Source organism: Eptatretus burgeri, chromosome 9 (assembly GCF_056783735.1).
Source record: "Eptatretus burgeri isolate ZD-2024b chromosome 9, Ebu_testis_v1, whole genome shotgun sequence".
Lineage (NCBI taxonomy): Eukaryota > Metazoa > Chordata > Myxini > Myxiniformes > Myxinidae > Eptatretus > Eptatretus burgeri.
In genome coordinates this window covers 85,745,254-85,762,620 of record NC_140969.1, presented here as the reverse complement: position 1 = coordinate 85,762,620, position 17,367 = coordinate 85,745,254, and the positions used below count along the sequence as shown (strand labels likewise).

The 17,367-nt window shown below is 44.8% G+C and overlaps 1 non-coding gene across 1 annotated transcript; it reads left to right on the top strand.

The window, feature by feature from the left end:
- The first annotated feature begins 1,782 nt into the window (after positions 1 to 1,782).
- Positions 1,783 to 1,863, top strand: LOC147020521 (small nucleolar RNA SNORD53/SNORD92). The gene has a single exon (XR_015062126.1). It is a non-coding gene; the product is annotated as a small nucleolar RNA SNORD53/SNORD92 (small nucleolar RNA).
- Positions 1,864 to 17,367: the final 15,504 nt, after the last annotated feature.

Here is a 17,367-nt window from a genome sequence, read left to right as displayed (position 1 = left end):
AGGCATGTTTAGCACTTTTTGTTGAGAAGCAAATGATCCTAGCAAAAGGAGAAACAAATTTCAACGTTAATGTTTGACTGATTAAAAAAAAAAAAAATGTTGTCCAGTTGAAGTAGGATGTCTTCTTACCTTAAACTGGCCATTTTGCACAAAAGCATATTTAAGGGGAGGCATATAAACGTGATAACACACAAAAAGCTACCACCGATGCAATGCTATCACATATTTTCTAACTCTAGGGTTGCATACCTTGCCAAAAATCACTATGAGAATTATTCCCCCCAGATGGTACCGACCAACCCTACTGGCTCATGGACAATACCTTGCAATTTGCTGAGCCTCGGCTGGTCGGAGAAACCACAGTTTGGATACACGATTCATCTTCAGTGGAACTTGTCAACACTAAACCGGCAGCACCCTCAACTGAGGCTGGAATCTGCCTTGTGGCCCCATTATATGTCAAGCTATATAACATTAGTGATTGCCTTATGTGCTAAATGTGGTAACGACAACAATGGCCTGTAGTGGCAAAATGTTGTAACATCACCTTTATCAAAGCTTGACATGTAATTTGGAAAACAAGTTCAAATGAGAGTGGGGTATTGGGGCAACAATTGGGCACAACCAGAAAAGGGGAGATGCAGAGACAGAGTCAGAGACAGACACACAAAAAACAGCAAGTAAGAGGGTTGAGTGAGGAAACAGGAATGATTTTCAGTTTTGACTGCCACACCGGCTCTGTGTGCATCTCACTCCTCTGTGGGCGTGTGAGATCAGGACAAATTCAGAGCCAAAGTGCTGTTTGTTAAACTACAGGTTCATTTTCCGATTCATGTTCAAAATAAAACATTCATTTGAAATTGAGTTGTTCCTCCATCATGAACTGACGTTTGTACACAGAGTGAACCAATTGCTTAATCCCACTTTTTAGCTTCTCGTGCACCTCGGAATTGCTTCCCCGCTCCGTGCTACCGACTGCTGCTTCAACCATGCATAGCTACAATTTAAACGACAATCTCTTCACTTATTTAAAGCCACGGCACCAATACAAAAACCCAAATCGTTGGCTCTTATAGGATAAAAACTGCTGTGTTTGGGTGGCGTTGCTCTCCTTCGTGCTTTGTCTTGCAGTATATATATATATATATATATATATATATATATATATATATATATATATATATATATATATATATATATATATATATATTTTTTTTTGGAAAACAGAGACATTAATTTCAACCCCATTATTTACAGGGTGAATCATTAGTATCTGAGTGGTAAAAGTTGGCACTGAGTGTGGGCAGCTTGGCTTCAACATCAAAGCTATGATTCTGTATAATGAGTATGTGCGGTGTCGCGGTTGGCACAACATAATATGGTGTACGATTTTTCACCCCATAAAACCTGGTCTTGCTTGTGAATTATTAAAGAGCAAAATTCAGTTCAATTGTAAAAAACTAAGGTTTGATCCGAGCACATGTGACCAGTGGCGATACACGATGGCTTTTCCAAGAGAAGGAAGTGCACGAGGCATCACGTGATGGAAGGATGTAGTGCGGTGGACGGTTGGAGGGTTTTTTCCTTCTATCACACGTGGGGTTCTCGAGGTGAATTCGTGTTGGCACCTGCACGGTCGGTTCGTTTGTCCGCCATTTCTTGTATAAGATTTAGTGACGCGTGAACGTGTTGTGCGAGTAGATGAAAGATTTGATGTTTAATGCGAAACGGTTGAACCGTTCCCGAGCCTTGTGCTTGTTCAGGCCGATGGTGCGAGCAGAGTTGTAGTGATGATCCCTGTGGAGGTTTCGCTTTGTTTACTGATACCTGATGTTCAAATGTTCCACTTGGCTGGCTGAACAACTCTCGCACCGTGAGTGTGTAAATCAAATGGTTCGTTTAATCAGGAAAGTGGTGGAGGTGAGGGTGGGCACGGTGTTTCGGGTAGGGTAGTTTTGGTGTTGTGTGAAAGAGGGGGAGGTCATGGTCGTATGGGATTTGAGGGTGTAGGGGATTCCACTAGTCGTATGGGATGTGGGGGTGGTTTCCACGAGTCGTGCTGGATTTGAGGGTGGGGTGGGGTGGGGGGGGTATTCCACTCGTGCAGGATTTGAGGGTGGGGGTTCTACTTGTCGTATGGGATTTGGGGGGTCCACTTGTCGTGCGGGATTTGATGGTGGGGGTTCCACTCGTGCAAGATTTGAGGGTGGGCGGTTCCACTAGCCTTGTGGGGTTCCACCAATTGCGCGGGATTTGAGAGTGGGGGTTCCACTAGTTTTAGTGGCGGTTTTAGTAGTCGTATGAGGTTTGATGATGGTGGCAGATCGTGCTCGTGTGAGGTTTGGTGTGGTGGTTCTCATAGTCGTACGAGGTTTGATGGGGGTTCCTGTAATCATGTAGGTTTTTTTTTGGTTGGGGGGGTCGGATTCAGAAAAAATAATGCTCGGAGGCATTTATTTATTTATTTTAGCAGTCGGAACTGCTGCTAAGCTCAATTCCACAATTTAAATGTTGAAATTCTGCTGACGAGATTATGGAGCTTTTCTCATCTTGGTTATAAAACTTGTGTGGAAATTAAATAAAGGGACGAACACTGCCCGGAGAGTCGTATGGGGGTGCAGGAGGTTTGGGAGAAGGTAAGCATGAGGGAGGGGGAAGGGAAGGCGGCACCCTAGAATATGAGAGTTTGGCAAACTTAACTTTTCATGCACACTGCTCTGGGTAGTGTTTGTGCCTTTATGTAATCTATATATTACTAAAACTCTCATCTTGTATGTATGTATGTTCCCGAAATACAGCCAAAACGGTACACGATAGTGCAAAAATTTTACGGCCATCTAACTCACCATCCGCCTGCAGTGTGCAGTATCAAGTTTCGTTAAAATCGGGAAACGAAAAATTATTAAAATTCAATTCAGTCTTGTACTCTTCGGGAGTATTTGATCAATGCAAACAACCTCAGCGGTATAGTTCGCTGGAGCTTTTTTTTTTTTTTGAAATTTTTTTTTTAATGATTTTTTTTTAATCAACTGCTGTCACAACAGGAACCCAACGGGTTCATGGGTCGTCTACTTACAACTAAAATGCAATAAGCTCCAGAATCGCTGAATCAGAGCCAAATTAAAATTAAACACCGTCTCTGGGTGGTGTTTCGTATGACTGGGTTGTTTCGTAGTCCGGGGGGGGGGGTATAGTAGTCACATGGGGTTGGGGGGTCCCATCGTTGTGTGGGGTTCGACTAGTTGTGCAGCGTTTGGGATGGGGGTTCTCATAGCCATGCAGGATTTGGGATGGTAGTTGGCTTAGTCATGCAACGTTTAGGGGTGGGGGTTGTAGTGGCTTGGAGGTGGGAAATGTAGCGGTTGTGTGGGGTTTAGGGGTGGGTGGTGTAGCAGTCACACAGGGTTTGGGGGTGGAGGTTGTAGCAGTCACGAGGAGTTTGAAGGTGTCTATTTTAAAAAGTGGTCTCGTGGGGTCTCTTGTTCGTGGGGGTTCTGGTAGTCATGTGGTTTTGAAGGGTGTTGTCTTCGTAGTTGTGTGGAGGGTTCGAGTAGTCATGCTGTGTTTCATGGTGTGGGTCCCAGTAATTGTGTGAGGTTTGGGGGGGTCAGGGTTCTCATAGTGGCATTGCACCCGGTGGGGGTTGGAGTTCTAGATTTTGTGGTGGGAGGGGGGGTATCAGGGTTGCTGTTGTCTTTTTGGGAAGGGCTTGTGATTGCCATGTGGAATTTGGTAGTGGGGGTTATCAGCATTTGGGAATGGGGGTTTGTCTTTGTCATTATATTCGTATTCGTAGTGGTGCAGGTTTTGCGAGTAAAGTAGTGCAGAATTTTTGGGTAGTTGGGTTTCTGTGAATGTTCCCGTTGCCAGAAAACATCCATTTTGCAATATTGCACAAGGGGTCTCGATTGTTCAATTACGAGGCATCCCGAACTTAAGAAAAAAACAAGGTCTTTGTAAGCGTCGAAGAACTGTGGTTTGTTTTCTTTTGCTCATTATAAAACTTGTCCTGTATTGTCACATCATTCATCTGCCATTGTTTGTTGTTTCGCAGTGTATCCAGAAGTTTTCCACATTATCCAATTATGGATCTTGCCAAAATTAAGCATCGTGCAGTCATCAAATTTTTATGCAAAGAAGGTGCCAGCTACAAAGAAATCCACAAACGCATGGTGGCCGTATATGGCACAACTGCACCATCTTATTCTACAGTAGCCAAATGGGCTGCTGACTTTAAGCGTGGACGTGTGTCCCTTGAAGATGACCCCAGGTCAGGACGGCCTGCAGATGCGACCGACCCACAAACGGTTTCGCAGGTTGAGGCATTGATTGTGGAGGATCGCCGCATAAAGGTCGCTGAAATATCAGCAGAACTTGGTATTTCTCAAGGCAGCGTTTTCACCATCATCCACGAGCACCTGGGCATGTTCAAGGTCTCGGCAAGATGGGTCCCTCGAAACATCAGTACTCAACATCGACAGCAACGGCTGGTATCATGTGGCGAGCTTCTCAAACTGTTTAATGTAGATCCGGCCGACTTTATTGCTCGTGTGGTGACTGGTGATGAAACGTGGCTTCACCACTGGGATCCTGAAACCAATTTGGAATCCATGCAATGGAAGCACAAGGGATCACCACCACCCAAGAAATTTCGTGCTCAATCCTCAGGCGGTAAGATCATGGCATCATTTTTCTGGGATGCCAAGGGAATCCTGCTAACTGACTACATGCATCACAAAACTACAATCACAGCAGAATATTATGCCAGACTTATGGAAAAATTGCAGCAGGCTATCAAGGACAAACGCCGAGGGATGTTGACCAAAGGTGTGCTCCTTTATAGCGATGTTCCTATGGACAATGACCATCTTGCGCAGACCGCCATTTGTGAATGTGGCTTCGAGCAACTGGATCACCCACCATGCAGCCCCGACCTGATCCCCGGTGACTATTACTTGTTTCGACATTTGAAGTCCTTCCTGCGTGGTCGCCGATTCGCTAGCGACAAGGAACTAATTGAAGTAACTGAGACGTGGCTTGAGAGGCAACCTGAAAATTTCTATTTTACTGGCATAGAGAGCTTGAAAGACAAATGGAGCAGGTGCATTGAAGTCAACGGACACTACATCGAAAAATAAAACCCAAATCACAAACCTTGGTGCATCTTAAACTATTGTGAGTATCTCGTTCCTCATCATTTTTTTAAATAGACATTTTACCTCAAGTTTATGGGCGAAGTTGAAGACAGTAATGGCTTCCAATAACTTACCGTCCATCCCAACCACCCCACCCTCCTCCCACAAACGCACTTCATTTTTTTTTCATTTCAACAATCTAATGAAAATCGATCTGGAGTGATGGTCAAAAGCAGATCAATGCTGTTTTGGTGATCAACTAATGATTTGATGTTGACCCTTCCACTTGCCCCCTCTCCCCCAGCTTGCAGTCACCATGTGGGGTTCCACACCTAAATCCGAAGCCCACGTGGTTTTGCGGCAACAGTTTCTTGGATTGGTTGAAAGCCGACAGTCGTTGCACCTCACGATCGTGAGGTGCAACTTGAGCTAAACCTTCTGCGATTGGTCCTGAAAAGGACAAAATCTTTTTGGCTTCTATTACACACCTGCCCAGTAACTTTACTCCAGGTTACTTTGACTATGTACATTATGCCCAGTGTCATCTTTGAACAGCCTGGAAAACTTTTGTGCTAGTTCCTTGTGAAGTCAAAATGCTTTGAGACTGTTCCACTGACATGGAAAATCTTATTGTTTGTTCTATGTTTAATACTGAATAAAAATGGTAACCAGGTAGAGTTAAAGCCCATTTCATCTTTGAGCTGTATCTTGTATCATCTTGAATTGTATCATCTTTGAAAAATGGAAACACGGGCTGCGGTGAACCGGTTGAAACAGGGTAAAGCTCCAGGGATCTGTGGCATCCATGCTGAACTTCTCAAGACTGGTGGAAATGCTGCACTTGTGTCATTGCATACAGTTTTGTGCTCTGCCTGGAACACAGGCATCATCCCAACTTATTGGAAGAGGGGCCTTGTTGTCCCTCTCTGGAAAGGGACGGGTGATCGCCAAGACTGCAACAACTACCGAGGGGTGACGCTGCTCTCAGTGCTGGGCAAAGTCTTTGCTCAGATAATTCTTGATAGGGTTCGCCACCATCTGCTTGAGCACCAGCGTCCAGAGCAGTCAGGCTTTACACCAAAGAGGTCAACGATTGACCGTATCCTTGCTCTTCGTGTCCTCACCGAACGCAGACGAGAGTTTTGGCAGGGGCTGCTTGCAGCCTATGTTGATCTCTGTAAAGCGTTCAATTCAGTGAATCGGGATGCCCTATGGAGGATTCTTGGTCTTCGTGGGGTGCCACCAAAACTGATCGATCTGATGTCTGAACTCTACTCTGGTACTGAGAGTGCTGTGAAGTGTGGTGGTACCATCTCTGACTTATTTCCAGTTGTTACTGGAGTTCGTCAGGGATGTGTACTTGCCCCCACACTTTTCAGCACTTGTATGGACTGGATTTTAGGGAGGATGTCGGAGAGATCAAGCTGCGGTGCATCGTTTGGGAATGTCAAGATCTCGGACCTTGATTTCGCAGATGATGCAGTCATCTTTGCGGAGACTTTAGATATCCTTTTGGGGGCCCTCAAGGTGCTGAATGAGGAGTCAGAGCCGCTGGGATTACGGGTTTCTTGGGTCAAAACTAAGATCCAGGCTTTCAATGACATCTTGGATGCTGCTGTCCTGTCTGTGTCTGTTTGTGGTGAGGATGTTGAGGTTGTAGAGAGATTCACTTACCTTGGCAGTGATATTCATGTCTCTACTGGCTGTGAGTCAGAGGTCAATAGACGTCTGGGTCGGGCCTGGGGAGTCATGGATTCACTGGATCATGGGGTGTGGCGCTGCCGGTACCTGTGCGGGAGGACGAAAGTCCGAGTCTTCAGGTCCTTGGTGCTTCCAGTCTTGCTCTATGGATGCGAGACTTGGACTCTGACCAAGGATCTGAGACGGAGACTTAATTCATTTGGTACCAGGTCTCTTCGGCGAATCCTTGGCTATCGCTGGTCAGATTTTGTGTCCAACGAGCGGTTGCTGAGAGAGACTCTGATGAGATTTGTTACCTGCATGGTCCGTGAGCGTCAGTTGCGGCTGTATGGACATGTGGCTCGTTTTCCTGATGCTGATCCTGCTCACCAGATTCACTCAGCGAGGGAGTCTCGTGAGTGGAGGAGGCCAATGGGCCGACCACGTGCCTCGTGGTTGCAGCAGGTTGTCCAGCATCTCAAGGAGATGGAGATGGGCCTGGCATCTGCCTGGGGGAAGGCAAGACGGAGGCCCCTGGAGTACCGGCGGAAAGTGGACGCAGCGACGCGCTGTTCTGGCACATGCTCCCATACCTGACCTGACCTGTATCTTGAATAAAACAGTTATGATAGTTCCTTTGCATTCTTGACCAGTTATGTCTTTCTGATAGCCTCCAAACCTAACTATATCACAGGTTTACCAAAAGGAATTTTGGGATACAGCCAGTCTGATTATTTAAACCTTGCAGACATTCGCCTTGCTACCACCACCACCGAAGGTGAAGGAGGTTGTGTTTTCACCCCTTTCTGTCAGTTTGTGTGCAGGATATCTCAAAAAGTTGTGGATGGATCCTGATGAAATTTTGTGGACAGGTTGAGTGTGTGACAAGGCCGAACTGTTTAGATTTTGGTGAAGATCCGGATCCGACTACTGGAATTTTTTAAGTGATTCTTCACCATTCAGAGATAAGACTAAAAACGATAAACAGCACGATATCTCAAAAAGTTGTGAATGCATTCGGACGAACTTGGTGGGCAGGTTGGGTGTGTCACAAGGACGAATTGATTCGATTTTGATGAAGATCCGAATCTGGATCTGGATAGAAGATTTATTTAACTTTTAAAGTGATTCTTCACCATGGAGAGATCAGGCCAAAAACGATATTGTACTGTATTGCATGATATTTCGAAAATGTATTGGGCCCAATATGTTCTCTTGGATCAGGCATTACATGGCAGAGGTATGCGCTCCACCGAGTGCCCTTCTAGTTTTAAAGAAGAGATATATATTGATGCTATTTTACCATGTTTGGTGATTACTGAAACCAACCAAGTGATCTGTGAAGATGGTTGTGAGCTAAAACTAAATCAAACTATAGAACAGCACTTGGTAGAGCACATACCTCCAGGCTGAACAGTTTCCCTTTTGTATCCCACTGATATGCCAGATCTACCTGCAGACCCTTACCAAAATATAATCAGCTTGTTCTTGTCAACGATTGAACTCTTCCACTAAGTTTTGTCATAATCCATCTCCAACTTTTTGAGATCTCATGTTATTCCTGCTTATCGTTTTTGGCCCCATCTGTCAATGGTGAACAATCACTTTTAAAATTCTGGGATCTGGATCTTCACCAAAATCTAATCAATGCGGCATTGTCACACACCCAACCTGTCCACCAAATTTCATCCGAATCCATCCATAACATTTTGTGATATCCTGCTCATAGACAAACATACAGTTTTGAAAACACCTCTGTCCACCTCCTTTAGCGGAGGTAAATATGCACGAGTTGGCTGCCTCGTTTCATCAGTTCAAAGATGTTGCGTTATAAGTCAACTCCGGTTGGGGTTAGGTTTCACCAAAAACTTCTCTTGGGGAAAACAATACGATTATATCTACTTCGTGTTATGATAGGTTAGTAACATATATCATCTTTGGATTTCTAAGTTCATTGAATATTTTTACAAGGTACACCAGGAATTTAAGTCTCCTAGTTTTACCAAACTAAATACTGTGTGACATCATGGAGGAGTCGGTCCATTGGCATGTCATAACCATCCTTTCTAGCCCCATACCTTCCCCTCATCAAGCAGTCAGTCATTGTATTCCCTCTGAATAGTTTCACTCCCCTGCCTTGAGTCATGAGAGAAGAGCATTGGCTTTCGGAACTCTATTATTATTATTTTTAGTACAGTGGCCTGTTATCTGACTTCTCCGCAGCTTTTGTTGATGCATGGTTGGTGATTCTGACGAATTTCTGGACAAAAAAATGCCGATAAGTGTAAAATCTTACATGTGCTGGTATATCGCCTTGCCTTAAGAAAAGTCTGACAATGCCGAAGTGGCGTGGTGTGGGGGTAGTCTCCGGCCTTCACATGTTTGCTCAGTTTGTATCCGTTTAATGAAAATATTAAGATTTATTACAAAAATAATGAGATTATTATTGGACTCCTGGTTCTGGGTTTGGAGCGTTAGCAGGTCTCCTTCAGGGCTCTGCTTTCGATCTCAAAGTTACGTTTCCAGTCGTTATCTGTCCCGTTCTAACTGTTTATTTTCTTACCTGCATGTTACTGTGTGTTCCTAGTTCGGTTTTGTTTCAAAAATCGTGCTATTTTGTCAGTTTTCGTCGACCTTGTCTTACTGAGTGCTTGAAGCCCTCCCATCGTTCCCCTCAGTGTACGATTGTGTTTATTTGTATTTTCTCCCCATTACCTTCAATTTATAACTTTCCCACTTTCCCAATGTCCCCCATCCCTCCCAAATAAACACTATTTCTTGTCTCAAATAAAAAAACTACCTTTCTCCTTGCACACTCACAAGTCTCGATTCTTCTTCTTCGTATTATTATTATTATTATTATTCATCCTCCTCTTCTTCTTCCTCCTGCCCGCACACCATCTTTATTCTACTGAGCTGACCCTCTCTCGCCATTGCCATCACAATTTCTTCCGGTCTACAACCTTCCATTCCCGAATCTTACCTGTTCTTCAAAAATAATAATCTTCCTTGTATCCTTTCGATCTCGACACCTCCTGTAACTAACTATCTATCTATATCTCTCTCTCTCTCTCTCTCTCTCTCTCTGTCTCTCTGTCTCTCTCTCTCTCTTTCTCTCTCTCTCTCTCTCTCTCTCTCTCTCTGTCTCTCTCTCTCTCTGTCTCTCTCTCTCTCTCTTTTCCTGGTACTTTTCATCGACCCAGCAGCTTCACACTGCGTTTACCGTCCAAATTCACCACACACTTCCATGATTTTACTTCAACCTTCCCTTTTCCAAATGTTATGCAATCCTTATTTAAAATAAATAATTTCACTTTTAACTATACACCCTCCAGAGCCAAGTGCTTCTCCCATAACGTGATCTGTTTAGACCCCCTGCATTTATCGATCCAATTTCACCATTCACCTCATGATTTTTTTTCGACAACACTTCCATGACCTAATCTGATGAAAACTCTCTCAAACAATAATAAAAACGATCTCTTATAATGCTTCATCTTCCTCTTTCACACGTGTGCTACTCTTTACTTTATCAGAATGCACTACTCTTCCACTATTTAAACAGACTACTCTCAATTTGACCTTTCCTTCATACCTTGCCTAAAAAATCCAACTGTTACAGCGTTTCTTCTCTCCATTCTCTGAATTCACCTTCATTGCATCCATCAAGAAACGTGTTTAATCGCATCTCTGACCTAAAACTTAAAAAAAAAACCCCAGTTTGCTATGAATGTTCGCTTTCCATCAACCATTCTTTTTTTTCCAATTTCAGTGCCAACTCACCACTCTCACCCCTCACTCTCAAAGCAACCATTACACTCTTCTCCCTCCAAGCCTCCCTCTCACCTCTCTCAAAAACTCCCCCCTCACCTTTCTCCCACCATTCACCCCCCTCACTCATCCTTCTCAAAGTTGCCCCCCCCTCTCATCCACAAAGCTGCCTCCTTCCACTGCCCTCTCACCTCCATCTCTTCACTCCACCTCCTCAAATCCTCAACTGCCTTCTTCCCTCTCTCCCCCAGCACCACAGAGCCTTTTCTCCTCATCCGCCCCCTCCCAAAGCTATTCTACAATCCCCCACACTCTTTCAACAACCCTCCTTACCTCCCCCTCTTCCCTTGTCCTACCCTCCCCTCCCCTCCCACCCCTCCACCCAAAGCCTCCTCCCCTCCCTCTTCATTAACAGTGTGGACCTCAAATATCCGGGGCCTTCGCTCAAACCTTTCAGATCTTTCCATACAGGTTGCCACTGACAAACCAGACATAATCTGCCTCACAGAAACTTTCCTCCCCCAAGACATGTCTGACTCCCAGGTATCTCTCCCTGGTTACTCCCCCCTCCGGACTGACAGACCTGAGCGTCGTCCTGGTGGAGGAGTTGCTCTGTTCATCAAAGACTCGATTACTCACTCTCCATGCACTGCCCTCACTCCCCCACACCCCCAGGAATACCTCTGGCTATGGCTTCCTCTCCACTCCCACCTCATGTTTATATGCGTACTGTACCGCCCAACTAACAGTGATGACTCCATCTACACCTCACTATCCGAAAACATGGACCAACTTCCATCTTCTCATCCAAACTCTCTCTTCCTCATATGTGGTGACTTCAATTGTCATCATGCCAGTTGGCTCGGTGTGGGTACCTCTCTCACTTGTCATGGCACTTCAGCAAAAGCTTTCTGCGACTCATTGGGACTGACTCAATCGGTCAACTTCCCGACCCGGATCTCAACCAATGGTACTCCATCTCTTCTGGATCTGATTTTGACATATTTCCCTGATAATATCTGCTGCTCTTCCTTCGCTCCAATCGGTTCTTCTGACCACGTCCTTGTCAAAATGGACATCTCTCTGGCTATTATCAGAGAACCACCTCACCGCCATCGAGTCTCGCATTTCACTCAAGCCGACTGGCAGGGTCTCCAAGCAGCATCAAACTTATAGACTGGCCTCCTATCGCTACTTTCTCAAACATCAACTCATCCTGGGGATTCTTTCAAAGAAACTTGCTCTCCCTCAGGCACAGATTTATCTCCTCTCGTCTTCAGTTGTCCTACCCTTCCTCCCGCCCTTGGTTCACTGAAGCTTGTGGTGAGGCAGTTGTCCTGAAACAACTTGCATTTGCCTCATGGAAAGCAAACCCAACTGATGGTAATTTCAGTTCCTTCCATAAAGCTCGGAACAAGTGTGTATCTACCCTCAGGAGAGCCAGAAAACAACATCTTTCTAAGCTCAAGTCTGAACTTTCAAACTTCTCTCCCTCCTCAAAATCCTGGTGGCATCTAATCAAATCTGTTTCTGGTGTATGTTCCCCCATCCATCCCCTCCATTACCTCAAATGGCCACACTGCTGATACCGCACGTGAAAAGGCTGAATGCCTAAACTCGGTGTTTGCAGCTAAATCTTGTGTCCAAAACCCATTGCTTTCTCTACCCACCTTACCCAGTCGCACCCAACTGTCCCTGGACTCTGTCCTTTTCTCCTGACAAAGTGGAGAGCTTGCTGTCAAACCTCAACTCAGATTCTGCAACCGGTCCAGACGGCATCAGCCCACGTGTCCTAAAAACCTGCTCTTCTGCTCTTGCTCACCCTCTCTCTGTTCTATTCACCCTCTCATTTGCTCAAGGTCATCTGCCATCTGCTTGGAAATCGGCAAACATTACTGCCCTGCATAAAAAAGGTGCAAAAACAGATCCCTGCAACGACAGACCAATCAGCCTTCTCCCAATCATCAGCAAGGTTATGGAATCCATCATCGCTTCAGTCATTAAATCCTTCCTCTTCTCCAATGGCTTGATTTCCGATCGTCAATTTGGTTTCAGACCAGGTCACTCTACTCTGGATATGCTGCTTCTGCTCTCCCAACAATGGATGGAGGTCCTCAATGCCAGACAGGAAATCCGAGCCGTATCCCTGGACATATCACGTGCTTTTGACATGGTCTGGCACCCTGCCCTGCTCACCAAACTCTCTTCCTATGGTATCCAAGGCCATCTCCACTCATGGCTCGCAGACTTCCTCTCCTGTCGCAGTCACCGTGTGGCCTAAATGGAGTTCTTTCATCCCCTCTTCCTGTCCAGGATGGAGTTCCTCAAGGTAGCGTTCTGAGCCCTCTTCTTTTTCTGGTTTTCTTCAATGATCTCTCTGACTCTGGAAAATCGTCTATATCTGTTTGCTGATGACTCCACCCTCTGCCGTACCATCGGTCATCCCTCAGACCGGCAAGCAACAGCTTCTTCGCTCACTGCAGATCTGGATAAAATCACAAACTGGTCCAACACGTGGAACATGTCTTTCAATCCGGACAAATCTCACACTCTCACGATGTCTCTCCGAAAGGACCGTTTAGAACCCCCCCCCCCCCCCACCATCCACTTTCTAAACAATCCTCTGGAAGACGTCCTTTCTCTCAAGCTTCTGGGTCTCACTATCTGCCATGACCTTTACTGGGAAAGCCACATTTCAAACCTCGCCTCCAAAGCCAGTCGCCGACTGGGAATCCTCCGTCGTGCAAAGGCCTTCCTCGGCCCACCTGAGCTCCTAACCACTTACAAAGCTTTCGTCCGCAGCCTGGTGGAGTACTGCTCTCCCCTCCGGGCTGGTACTCCTGCGTCCCACCTTTATCGGCTTCACGCTGTGGAAACCAAGGCATTTTGGATCATTGGCATTTCCCACAATGAGGCTGAGTCTTTGGGCCTCTCAATCTCTCACCGCAGTCTGGTCGGTGGTCTTTCTGTCTTCTACCGTCTCCTCTCCAGCCTCGCCCCCCCCCCCGCTCTCTCTGCGATTTGTCCCCACCACATTTCCGCAGGGTGCTCACGGGCCGCTTACAACCCCTTCTGGTAAAACTACCAAAAGCACGAATAACTGCTCACCTTCACTCTTTCATTCCTCTTTTTTCCCACCTTTGGAATAAACTCCCTCACTCTATTCAATCCCATTCTTCCCTCTAGGCCTTCAAAACAGCTGTTCACCACCATCTCTTATCATCCCCCATCCAAATCCTCGATCTTTTCTACCCCCGATAATCCACCCAAGCCCACCTCCTTCAAATTCTCTGCTTTCCTTCCTGAAAGTCTCTGTCATGTCCATCTTTTATTCCCCATGTTCCCCGCCCTTTCCCTCTCCCTTCCACAGATCTCCTAATGTCTCTGTTCCCCACTGTTTTGTCCTTCCCACTCCCGCCCCTCTTGTCTCATGCCCCCCTTACTGTGCGCTGTGCGTTAGCTCTCACATGAGCCTCGACAAGATATCCAAAAAAAAAGGCAACTCTAAGCAAGACTGTGATGAAATGGCAGTGGAAGCTCCTGCTGGAATGGGATGAGTTGTATTGAAATTTGCAAACGGGGGCAGCCTGATATGTTGTTTGACAAATGTCTCATTTACGTTGTTAATGGAAAGGACTTTCTTATTCACGCGAAAGATCAACAACTTGGGTGGGAAAATATTTTAAAATATATTTTGTCAAAATGGCGTGACTGAAGTTGAATGGGAATTGAAGAAAGAAAATAATCAAAATTCACAATCTCCTCTCCTATTACCAAACGACAATCCTTTAGACATGAAATAACCACTTTAGATGTATAAACATGTGTTCGTTCTAAATGAGTCGCATGTGAGTCACATGGTTTGTTATTGCTGAAACATACAGGATGAAGTATTAAAACACTTGCAACGCCATGATGTTAATGCGGTGAACTGATGGTCATTTCTTTCTTTTCAGGTTTGTGTTTAAGATTGCTATGAGGTGGATCGTTACCAGACTACCAGAGAAAGAGAAGCTGCTGTTGTGAAACTATTCTTTGCAACTTGTTCTATTGCTCGAGTTCAGAACATTCGGTCGTCGATTCCAAATGAAGCTCTGACTACAACTGATATTCGTCATCGTGTGAATATATTTGGAAGTTAAGGTGCGGTACAAGGTGCCAAACCACGTCGTTGGCCACGCACTGTCTGAACATCAGAGGCGATTGAGAATATGCGTGGAGCAGAAATGAGTCTGCAGGGCCGACTCTTATCCATCCTTCGCATGAACAGGGAATCGTAGAATATTCAAAAAGCACCTCAACTCTTATCCATTTGCGCTTCAGTTTGCTCTGCAGGTATGCTCAGTGACGAGAGAAAACATGGTTCAGTTGCAGTTTTCTTGACTTTATTGAGGACTGACAGATGTACCTGTCAAGGGTGATGGGATGGAATAGCATTTGAGGATGGGAGGGCCATAGAATCCTATAATGAACTGAAGAAATGGAGACCACACCAAAAAAACCCCGATAGTTGAAGTGTGGTCTCCCGGAATCCCGTGGTGTCATCTTCCCTGGTGAACATTGAGAGAAGTCTACTTTCAACTCCACCAAACAGAATAAAAGGAGTTGCAAGTAAATCTAGAAGCTATACGTGGAATTTAAGACCTTGTTAATTATGCCTCTGCAGTTTGGTGACAATGCACAATGATAAGAAACAGCAGACAGACAGACTGTCATTACCCTGCACACGTAGCACAAAGTGGGTTTAAGCAATTGGTTCACTCTGTCTTACAAAGTAATAGACATCAGTCGATGATCAAGGAACCAATTGATTTCAATTCAATTAAAAAAAAAAAACACTGCAGGAGCCTGGTGTTGGCTTTGTCGTTAGGATGGCTGGCCTGGGATCCTAGAGTCCTGAGTTCGAGCCCCGTTGGGTACTGAATTAACACCAGGGGGTGACAGCCTATCATCCTTTTGAGGTCAATGAAATGAGTACCAGTGTGTACTGGTCCCGGTGTATACCCTGGTTAGAATAGGTGTACCATATCCCTGTGTGTCGCAAGAGGTGACCAGGGTTGGCGTCAGGAAGGGCATCCAGCCATATAAACATTGCCTCAAGAAGGGAACCATGATTGCATGGAGCCTGCAAAAAGCTAACCCCTGCTCAGCAGGGAAAAATGGCTGTAAAAAGGCTGTTTTTTTTTTTTGTTTTCTTTTTTAACACTGCAGGACGCAAATCGGAACACGAACCTGCAGTTTAGCAGTACTTTGGCAAATTGTATGGAATCTCATAAAGCGCACAGCGTGGTAAAGTAATTGCTCTTGTCTGTCTGTCTAATGTTGAAACAAAATTGAAAATCATTCCAAACAGGAAACTTACTGTTTTTGACTTGGAATTCCAGATAAGGTATTATCATCGTGCACCGCCTGTCCGTCTCCTTTTTCGACTTCTCCAGCCAAACCACTAGTCAGGGAGTAATATGCAAATATTTGAAGGAATTAGGCCTTCGCAAGTACAAGCATGAAATTTGGCACATGCGTAGATACGTATCACAGCAACATTTTCAGACATGGAGCCACCTCCAAAGTTACCTCCCATGATTGTGGTGGCCATTTTCCAACATGGCCGACAGGTATACAGAGGTTTACACTGTTAATTATATTAAAATCGTTTTAAGTGAATTTATCTGGCTACAAATACGAATAAAACAATGAAACAATGCTTCTATATATCGTCATATATCATCATCATATTTTGTTGTATTTCTTTATCTTTGTTATCTTGTATATTATTAAATAATAAGTTATGATTTACAGAGTAATCGTTTTTTGAAAACTGTACGGGCAGATATCCAATCATTAAGAACTTGAGCTATAGCAGACGTAATCTTTTTATCTACCGCCAAGACAATTTGTAAACACATAATTACAGCAATTATACATATAATTAATTATCCACATCTGCTGGGGGTAAAGAACAGAATAACCCGTGAATGGAAAAATATAGGTGCCAATTTTGGGCTAGTTCATGTTTGAAATATTTATGAACTATTACTTACCAAAAAAGCAACAAAGTAATCAAATACAATATAAAATACAATAAAGTGAATTCAAATTTGCTGGGTCCTGGGGATCCTGTGACGGAGCAATACCATATGATTGGGGTACCCAGTAATCGTGGCACTCAGATCTTTGACATAGGGCGAACAGAAACCAATAATATGAAACAATTCCTTTATTACAGGAAGTTATTACATTTTAACGCGTGCTTCAAGTTCTATGAATGCCAAATTGCTCTTTGCATTCACTCCGATTTTCGTAGCAAACACGTCGAAATACGTCCTGCTTGCAGCATAGACCAAAGGGGATTTCACAGCAAAATACGGTTCCATCTTCAAACATCACAATTTATACCATTACACTCACATAGTGCGGTACATGGCAAAGCTGCCTTTATACATTTGCAACTGCTAACACACACTTTTCTACACCCACAGCGAATAAGCTCTCTGGCTGAGGTGCTAACTTCAAGCAACTTGGTCCAAAAGGGTTTCCAGTTCGCTGGATCCCACCAACCCCACGTCTCAGGAGAAGGTAAATCCATGATGGCATGCAGTGACTTCCCCCAACAAAATCCACCCTGGTAAATAGCTCTTCTGACATGTTGTTCTAGGGCTGCCCTTGTGGGAGGAATCGCATCCATAGCTCTTCCTTTCTTTGTGAACAGTTCCTAGCGTGCCTCATCAATTGTTTCAGCATTGCTTGTGCGGTCATACAAGTAAATTGTAAACTTTTCAAG